We start from the raw sequence: 10,095 nt of genomic DNA, 5'->3' as shown, positions 1-10,095 counted from the left end.
GGGATGGCGTTCTCCTCCACCTCCACCTCCACCTCCACCTAGGCTCCAATGGCGTTCTCTGATCTATTCGTCTCATGGAGGGTCTTCTACACTGGGATTTCAACCCGGGCCTTAAGGTCGCGGCTCAGGTGCGTCGTCGTTTTGGCACCATGGTGCATTTCTCTCCGTCTGTGCGATCCAAGGAATTCTTTTTGGTCGTCTACTTTTCCTCTGCTTCCTTCACCTTGTCGGAGGAATCTGTGGGTATTGCTCTTCAATGCTGTGTTGGTGGCCTAGCCACTGGTTTCAAGGTATTTCGTCTGGGTGATCGAAGATTTCGGTTCTCTCTGGCATCTAACAAGGTTGGTCACTTCATCTATCATCTCAAGGACAGAATTTGGCCCGACTTTGTATGTCATTTTCAACTTTTCCGGCCTCATGTCCATGACTACTCTGCTGATGATGAGTGTTGGCATGCTGATGAAAGAATTGCTGCGGTTGCACCACGTTCTTCTATGGCCATCAGTTCCATGGGATTATTTTTAGCGAATGACCATGGGCAGAGCTCTACGCCTCTCCATAATGGTTGCTCACCGGAGATCCTTACTCCGGCGACCGGTGCTGACACCCTGCAGGTTCTGGACAAGTTTGGTAACTCTAATAATCACATTCAATGCAATGAAGAATTACCGGGCCACAAAATTGGCAATTTCGTTTTTAATGAGGGACAAATTGGCTATCAAGGACTTAATGCTCATCATCAATGCTCACAGGAGAATATTCGAATTGGCAGTTTTTCTCTCAATTGGTCCACCAATGATCGGGGTTATCGGCGTTTTGTGGGGAATGGCTTTAAGCTAGCCTACTGGAATTCAATTCCCACTTTCATTATCCTTTATATTCTGGATCATTTGCGTTTTGGCTACACACCTCAGCATATTGCTACCATTTGGGAATTAAAGCACATTCCGCCACTGGAATACATTTACAAGAGAATCAATAAATGTTCTAATTGTGATCTGTCGGGCCATCTAGCCAGTAACTGCCCTTCGGATGAGGTTTTTAACTCCGAGTTAGCCACTGGGTCACAATCCTGTTCAGTTCTGGGCTCGGCCCTTGAGCCCATCATACGTACTGAACCCACTAAACATTCTGCTGTTCGGGTCTGTGTCACTTGTGGTTCTTCTCACCACTATTTTTTTGATTGCCCGGCCTACTTTAAGTGCTCTTCTTGTGGTAGATTGGGCCACACGTCTTGGGTCTGTGGTTCTGCCCCTTGTTTCATATGGAAGCCCAAGACCTCAAGTAATCGCCGCACTGATTCTACACTTGCAAAAAATCACCTGCCTGGATAGGAAAATAAGGACTCTGATTTATCTCCGGCTATTGCTGATCCTTATCATCTTGGGGATGGCAATATCTTTAGTGCTGAGTCATTATTGGCAAGTCCTGCTAGCAATCCAATCAATCAATCACCGTTTACTTATCTGACCAAACTTGCCATGATCACTGTGAGACCAAGCGGGACCGTTCGATGTTCATCGTGTGGCAACCCTGGGCATGTTGCCACCTCCTGTCCAGCCAACCACAGGAAAAAGGGGGGAGTTTGGGTTCACAAGACCGCTGCCGATACGCATTCCACCTCCCAGCCCGCCCCCTCCCCTGTCTCGCACCAAGCTCCTCCCTCTGCTCCAATGGCGAACTTTCCGGTCAATGTCGTCCCTTACCTCCCACAGGGTATGACTATTGAGATCGGCCCCGCTGATCGGAAGGTACGCGATGACATGGTGATCGGCCCCAACCCGCCGCTGCGGCATGACTTCCTTGCCATTGCTGAGGTTAACAGGTTCGTCCCGTTCCACCGCAAGGCAGATCTGCGCCATACCATTCAGGGCCTGCTTCACGAATCCAACTTCTTCCCAACTCAGGTAGATGATTATCCGCTTGGCATTGGCATTTTTGGGTTTGTGGATTCTGTGGTTAGAGATGCTGTCGTGGGCACAACCTTTGAGCTTGATGAAGATGATGAAAATATGAACATAGTAGTCTCTTTTGTCCCTCATGATGCTGCTATTAAAGTGCGCTTGACTAGCTATGGGCCTCAGATTTGGATTCTATATGTTGGTTTTCCCCATGACTATCAGACCTCTCACTATATTCATAAATCTGTTGACAAGTTTGGGGAGTTGATTACTTGGCATAGCCCGAGAACAGACAGAAAGATTGTGTTGATCAAGTGCCGTGTGATTAGCTTGCGTTTGGTGCCAAAGAGCTTTGTTATGCATCAGATGGGAGGAGAGAGGCATAGCTGGACTGTTTGTGTCACCATGTTAAGAAGAAGTGACTGGAATGCCCACCTGCCTGAGCTCCCGCCGGCTGGCGAGGATCCACCGCCGGAGGATGGTATCCCACACCCCCTGTATGGGCAGGGACTCACTGCCGAACAGCTTTATCAAGCCCAACTGCGTAACTGGATTGCACAGAACGCTGCTGCTAATGATGTGCAACAGCAAGGTGGGCAACAGGATGTTCAGGCCAATGATGTGCACTTTCAGGTTAAGTGGGGGGAATGGCCTCCTTCTCCTTCTCAAGCTCCACCAGTCTTGTACAACTTTCAGGAATGGCTTGCTGCAGAAGGATTACAGGTGCAAGATGGTGTGCTGCCTGCGAACAATCTTCAGGATAGCCCTGGAATGGCTTGGAATGACTCTATTTCTGCCTATACTAGCTCAGACTCCAGTGCCACTCTGTCTGACAGCTTTGTTCTTGTGCCAGCAACTGTTCTTCACTCCATGGTTACTGGAACTAGTTCTGCTATTGCCCATGTTATGGTACCTGGAGAGAGCTCTCTGCCTGAGCCTGCATTGTCTGCTGAAGATACCCCCATTGCTGTGGCTGCACCTCCCCGTGTCAACTCTTTGACACTTGATCTCTCCCTCTCCTCGACGGGCTTGCATATTGAGATGACGTCCCAGGGAGATACTATCTCCTCCATGCTGCTGAATCCTGGTATTCCTTTTGTCAGAATTAACACTTTCCTCACGGGCGCTATAATGCCAATCATTACTAGTTATGGCCCTTGGAGCACTGGGCTTGGTTTTAGAAACAACAACATTGACATCAGAGTGGTTCTTTCTGAAGATAGTGGCTCGTTTGTGGTTTCCCAAGCTTCCATGTCCACTCACCTTGCCTCCTCGATCTCTTGCACAAACCTGTTGCCTGATCTGTCAGCTTGGATGCTTCCGGCTCAGGAAACTGCTGCTACTGGTTTGCCCCTGCTGGACATGGCTTCAAGTATTATACCCGTCGCTCCACCTTCTGATTCTGTGGGCCTAGGACTTGTGCTTGAGAACTCATCCAGCTCTAGTGTCAGTTTGGGCTCTTCAGTGCCACCTGCTGATGATCCGGCCGTCCTTGCTCTGACACAAACAGAGGATTTGTCTGCTCCTTCTGGTTCTGCTTTGGTTGGGCGTCGCGGAAAGACTATGGCTCCAGATTGTTCCATTGTTTTGCGCAGGAGTACTCGCTCGACCAAATATGATGGTTTCAAAGTGCCTTCTGTTGCAGACACGCCAATCAGAAAATCCAAGGTCAAGCCAAGGACTGTGCCTTCTGCCTCCTCTGTTACGATCTCTGATAACAATAAAGCCATAACAGCTACTGCACCACCACCGCCTACCCCAATCCAGGTGATTCAGCATATTGGTACAACCCTTTGTGCCATCCCGGCTTCGGAGCTCTCGGAGGAAGCTCTCCTTTCTGATAAGGAGACGGGCCATCTTCGGCCTCTGCCTAGCCTTTTTTCTTCTGCTCTCGCTATCTTTTATGGTTCTTTCAGTCAATTGGAACGTTCTTTGCTGGAACGTCCGGGGTTTGAACTCTGATGCTAAGAAGCTAGCCCTGACCAACGCCATAAGCTCTAGTGGTTGTGCTGTGATTTGCTTGCAAGAAACTAAAATGGCTTCTTTTGATAATGCGTTCATTAAATCCTGCTGTCCACGACGCTATGATAAATTTGCTTTTGTCCCCTCCCGGGGAGCCTCTGGTGGTCTCGTTACAATCTGGAACAGCTCCATTTTTCATGCAGATATTGTTTCTTCTGATGATTTCGCTCAGGTCATCACTTTCAAATCAATGCAATCCGCTCACCGTTAGACTCTTGTGAATGTATATGGACCTTGCCAGGGGGAACAGAGACTTGCATTCATCCAATGGCTTGTCCAATTAAACATACCTGATCATGAAGATTGGTTGTTAGTCGGCGACTTTAACTATATCAGAAGCCCCGACAACCGCAATAAACCAAGTGGTAATCTTAATGACATGATAACCTTTAATGATTTCATTCGTTCACAAGCCCTCATCGAATTACCTATTAAAGGTCGATCATTCACATGGAGCAATATGCAAACCGACCCCCTCCTAGAGCAACTAGATTGGTTCTTTACTAGCTCCAATTGGACCACTTCATTCCCCAAGACCATGGTTAAACCACTAGGGAGACCAGTTTCGGATCATATACCTTGTGTTGTCACAATTGAGACCTCCATTCCAAGATCAAAGGTGTTTCATTTTGAATCTTATTGGGTTCAGCATCAGGGTTTCTTTGATATTGTCCAGCAAGTTTGGGGCAGACATATTCGGTCCGACAATATGGCCACGGTGCTTTGCAGAAAGCTAAAGGCTCTCAGACATGCTCTTAAGGTTTGGAGCAGAGGGATTTCTAGACTTTCTATTGCCATTGAAAATTCCAATAAGGCACTTCTTGAACTTGATGAGTTGGAAAACAAACGCCCACTATCATTACCAGAAGCAAACTTTAGGAGGATTCTCAAGTCACATATTCTTCGTTCTTATCTTATCAGCAGCAATATTGGAAAAAACGTTGCACTATACGTTGGGTTAAATTCGGAGATGAGAATTCAAAGTTCTTTCAAGCGATGGCCTCTGAAAGGATGAGAATTAACAACATTGCCTCCCTGACCAATGACAATGGCACCATCGTGGAGGATCATGCTGGAAAAGAGGCACTCATCTTTAATACCTTCAAGCAAAGATTGGGCTCGGCATCACATCATGATATGAAATTCAATCTGGATAGAATTATTAAAAAAGTTGATGGGTTAGATGAGCTTACTGCTCCATTCACCACAGAAGAGATCGATAATGTTATTAAGCTCATGCCAGCTGATCGTGCACCTGGCCCGGATGGATTTAACGGTGCGTTTCTGAAATCTTGTTGGCACAGTATCAAACATGACTTCTATAAGCTCTGCCTCCAATTCTTTATGGTAATCTTAATCTTGAATGCATTAATGATGGTTTCATCACGTTAATACCCAAAAATAATGCCCCATCATCAATCAACGATTATAGACCAATCACTTTGCTAAACTGCTGTCTCAAAGTCCTAACAAAGCTTCTTGCCAACTGCCTGCAAAGAGTGATCCTACGTATAATTCGTCGAAACCAATATGGATTCCTCAAAGGCCGCACTATCCAAGATTGCCTTGCTTGGGCATTTGAATACATTTACCAATGCCAGGCCTCTAAGAAAGATATTGTGTTACTCAAGCTTGATTTTGCCAAGGCGTTCGACACTATTGATCATACAGCCATGCTAACAATAATGAAGAATATGGGCTTTAATGACAAATGGCTTGGTTGGGTGCAATGCATCTTTGGGTCTGGTAAATCTGCGGTTCTCTTGAACGGTGTACCTGGACGGCAATTCCATTGTAAATGCGGGGTCCGGCAAGGCGATCCCTTCTCGCCTCTGGTATTTGTATTGGCGGCTGATCTCCTGCAAGCAGCAATCAATGACGCCTGCACTAGAGGAGCAATCCAGCTGCCTTTCCCCACGACCATTCAAACGGAGTACCCAGTCATTCAATATGCGGACGACACTATTCTATCCATGCCAGCATGCACAACACAAGCAATGATCATCAAAGACATTCTCTCAGACTATGCTACCTCTATTGGTCTCAAAATAAACTTCCACAAGTCTACTTTGATCCCCACAAACTGTCATGAAGACACGTACAACTGTATTGCAACCATCTTCAGGTGTGTGGTGGGTAAGATGCCCTTCACATACCTGGGTTTGCCTATGGGGACGACCAGGCCATCTGTGCTAGATCTGTTCCCTCTTGTTTGTCGGGTGGAACGAAGGCTCTCTGCTACACTCAACATGCTCTCCTATGGGGGGAAACTATCACTACTCAACTCGGTCATAACCTCCCTAATCATCTTTGCCCTTTGTACTCTCAAGCTGCCAGTGAGCATTATTGAACTTCTGGACAAAATTAGATGCAAATTCTTATGGACCAAAAAAACAGAGAATGGGGATTCTTGCAACTCTCTTGCGGCTTGGGACTTGGTCTGCCAACCCAAGGCTTCGGGAGGCCTCGGTGTCATTAATCTCAAGGTACAAAGTGATGCACTTCTGCTAAAATACCTCCACAAATTCTATAACCGATGGGACCTGCCTTGGGTGGAGCTCATATGGAACACGTATTATAGCAACAAGATCCCCCATGCAGCTGATCCCTGCGGGTCTTTTTGGTGGCGGGATGTGATGAGACTAATGCCAATTTACCGAGGGATTACAAAAGCCCAAGTTCACACGGGGGATGACATTCTCTTCTGGAAGGATCATTGGATGGATGGTATTCTGGCAGAAACACACCCGCGGGCTTTCTCGTTCGCCACCCAGGAGGATATTTCTGTTAGAGATTTCTTGGGGGCCACGACTTTGCGCGAAACGTTTCATCTGACGCTTTCGGTACAGGCGCACGCAGAGACTAGAGATCTTCAACGTCTCGTACGTGACATTCAACTGCAAGATAGCCTCTCGGGGAATGATAGCTGGAACTGTACTTGGATGACTCAGAAGTACTCGGCCAACAAATACTATAACTTTTACTTCAGGGAGGTTCGGGCCCATCAAACTTATACCTGGCTTTGGAAGTCCAAGGTTACAATGAAAATAAAGGTTTTTGGGTGGCTTCTTCTATCAAATAGACTCAACACCAGAAACATGCTGAAGCGAAGACACTACAACATTGGCAATGACTATACTTGTCCCCTCTGCGAGTCCAACGTGGAAGAAACACATGAACATCTTTTCTTTGGTTGTGCCTTCAGCAAGGATTGCTGGTCTGATATTGCCATTTGCTGGAGTTCTCAAGGCTCACGATTGGATTGGATAAGCACAGCTAAAACTGTATGGAACAAGCCAATGTTCATGGCAATATTTTTACAAGCTGCTTGGAGCATCTGGAAGGAACGAAATAATAAAGTCTTCAGAAGAATAGCACCCATGAAAACTTCCTGGATTTCAAGACTAAAAGAGGACCTATCTCTCCTAAGTCATAGGGTTGGAGATAAACACACCTCCTTCCTCACCTCCTTTGTAGCTACTCTTTGATTTGTTACTTTCCCACCCACCAACCATCCCCAAAGGGGACGGCATGTACAGCTCCATATGTAAATCCCCTCATTTATTAATTTAATTACACAGTAGGAGGCTCTCCTACTGTTTCAGGTGTCAAAAAAAAACGATCTTCATGTACCACTAGCTATGTTATTTAATATAGTTGGATCTTTGGTGTTTTTCCCTCTACCTTCTTATGATGATTTGAAATTTTACCTTTGGGGTTTCATTGTTATCGGATTGAATACTTTTATGGATTTGGGAACACTTGATGGATGTCTTGCGTATGAATACCCGTGGTGACAACGGGGTATCCGATCGATTCACTTCATGCATGTTTTGGCACTCAACTCGTGGATTCCCGAGGTGACATTTGGCTAATCTATGCATAGGAGTTGATGCACGTCTCTTCCTTTCGGTGAAAATCTTGGGGCACTCTTTGAGGTATTCCTATTATTATGAATGGAATAAAATTGCTTATGTGGAGAGTAGTAGAATTTCTATGCTTATGAATCATGAAAAAGAATGCTTTATGTGATAGTTATATTGTTGAATCCCTTCGTGATGCTACTGAAAATTATTATGAGTGAGGAATATATGCTTCTACGTATCTCATTAATATCAAGTTTCCTCTCTTTATGTTCAAAGTTTTGAAGTTGCACTTGTTTTTCCTTCCTATGCTAGTTGATTCTTGCTCCCAAAAATTATTCTCATAAAATCCCTATGCATAGGAAGTAGGTTAGGCTTAACTTGCTAGTCATATGCTTCATGATGCTCCCGTTATGTTTCAATTCTTATCTTTTATGTGAGCACCATTGAAATCATCATGCCTAGCTAAAAACGCAATAAAGAAAAGTGCTTGCTGAGAGACAACCAAACATTTACCCCTACTGTCTTTGTGTGTTTACATGATTAAGCTACTGTAGTAATCATGTTTTATAGCTTTTGTTTCAATAAAGTACCAAGTAAAGCCTTTGGGATGAGGATGATAGTTGACTTGATTCTGTGCAAAAACAGGAACTTTTGCGTCCAGTACAGGAATTTTGATAATTCACTGGAGCGCGAAAAATTCTGCAATTTTTACTGATGATTGATATAAAAATTTCCTACATTTTCCTAATTTGTTAGATTTTTTGGAGTAGACTAGTATGGTCATTGTTCAGATCATTACAGATTGTTCTGTTTTTGACATATTCTGTTTCCAAAGCATAGTTTGCTTGTCTTATAGTTTCTATGGCTTATATTGGTTAATATAAATTGTAGAAATGACAGGGTACAGTAGGCATTGTGTGAGAACAATTATGAATCTTATCTTGATAGTACCAAAGTGAATGATCTGTCTTGATCATACTAACCTATCTCACGAAATTCCGTTAAGTTTTCTGTGATTGAAGTTTTCAAGTTTTGGGTGAGATATCAATATGAGGAGAATAAGGAGTCGCAACAACCTAAGCTTGGCGATGCCAAGGCACCCCAAGGTAATATTCAAGGATGACCCATGCGTCCAAGCTTAGAGATGCCCCGGAAGGCATCCCCTCTTTCGTCTCCAACATTTTCGGTAACATCACTTGGAGCTATATTTTTATTCGTCGCATGATATGAGTTTTGCTTGGAGTGTCATTTTATTTTATTAGGAGTTGCTTGATGTTATTTATAGTAATTGTTTGCATCTTTCATTTCAATGAAAATGTCAAGTATAGACTTTACCATTCTTATTTTGCAAGTCTATATGTTGCAGTTTGAAAACAGAAAGTTTGTTGTTATGTTCTGTATATTTTTGAATAGTCAGGACATGATAAAATCTTGCAATTTTTACATGGTGAGATATGATAAATTTTCTATAGTGTGTTATTTTTTTGGAATTTTTGGAGTTAGAAAAGTATGAATCTTCATGCATTCTTTATATTGTCCTGTTTAGACATATTACTGTTATGTTTGCATTGTTTGCATATGTTTGCTTGTTCAATTATTCTATTTGAGGATAGGAGTATTAAATATGCAAAGTCGTTTAGTATATAATGTTAAATAAATTTTTTAGTGATTTTCTACTGATGCGCCACAAGTATAGGAGATCAAACGTAGTCCTTTTGATAAGTAAGGGTGTCGAACCCAACGAGGAGCAGAAGGAAATGACAAGTAGTTTTCAGCAAGGTTTTCTCAGCAAGCACTGAAATTATAAGTAACGAGTAGCTTGATAGCAAGATAATTTGTAACGAGCAAGTAACGGTAACGGTAAGAAAAGTGCAGCAAGGTATCCTGCTACCTCTTGAGCACTACGTTGGTTTTCCCTTGAAGAGGAAAGGGTGATGCAGTAAAGTAGCGTAAGTATTTCCCTCAGTTTTTGACAACCAAGGTATCAATCAAGTAGGAGATCACACACGAGTCCATCACACCTACACAAACAAATAAGAACCACTACTGGAATTAGCTTATTTGCCGTCTGCCAGTTCTTTGCCGTCTGCTGGCTGACGGCAAAGAAGGTCTTTGCCGTCCGCTTCAGGAAAACGGACGGCAACGAACTAGCTGATGGCAAAGAAGGTCTTTGCCATCAGCCAATTCTTTGCCGTCTGCTAGCGGACGGCAAAGAATCTTTGCCGTCAGCTGGCGGACGGCAAAGAGAGAGGTGGCCCCCGCTAAAGAGCTGATCATAAAAAACTTAACGGGCCCCCTTCTTTGCC

This window comes from Aegilops tauschii, chromosome 2 (genome assembly GCF_002575655.3).
Source record: "Aegilops tauschii subsp. strangulata cultivar AL8/78 chromosome 2, Aet v6.0, whole genome shotgun sequence".
In the NCBI taxonomy this organism is placed as follows: Eukaryota; Viridiplantae; Streptophyta; class Magnoliopsida; order Poales; family Poaceae; genus Aegilops; species Aegilops tauschii.
Note: the sequence above shows the minus strand (reverse complement) of the source record.